Here is a 611-nt window from a genome sequence, read left to right on the forward strand (position 1 = left end):
ACACACACACACACACACACACGACGCCCGGAATCACGATTTGCCCCATTCCAGGGGCAAATGGTTGGAACTGCACTCACCTGCTCTGCCAAGGGGTCTCCCGAGGTTGAAGGCAGAGTGCGGTGACTAAGAGCCCAGCACATGGTCCCAATGACAGTATCTTTCATCGTTTGCCTCCGTTGGTCACCGAGTGTGGATGACTGAAGCACTCCTTCGACACGCTGAGGACGCAGCGGGACGACCTTCGGGTTTCTGACCGTCTCTTGGAAAACCCACGAGCCTGAGCGCACCAGGGCACTCTGAGCCTGCAAGTGAGGAGCCACTGTGTGGCTTGGCTCCCGCCCACCTCCGAGCCTTACGCCTGCCCCTTGGGAGGGCTCAGGTTTGGCCTCAGAATTTGGCCTTGGTCAAAAGCTCGCTCGGGTAACTCCTAAGACCTCCTGTCTGCCCCAACGCTTCCCTTTTCTGGTAGGCATCCTCTCCAGGGGTCTCCTATCCGAAATTCCTGGATGAATACTTGAGATAACCCAAAAGCACGCTCCACGCTCGCTCGCACGGTTGCTGCTGCACAAGAGCTGAGGAAGGCCTTAAGATCCCAAACTGAGCCCAAC

The sequence above is a fragment of the Mastomys coucha genome, unplaced genomic scaffold, assembly GCF_008632895.1.
Source record: "Mastomys coucha isolate ucsf_1 unplaced genomic scaffold, UCSF_Mcou_1 pScaffold11, whole genome shotgun sequence".
In the NCBI taxonomy this organism is placed as follows: Eukaryota; Metazoa; Chordata; class Mammalia; order Rodentia; family Muridae; genus Mastomys; species Mastomys coucha.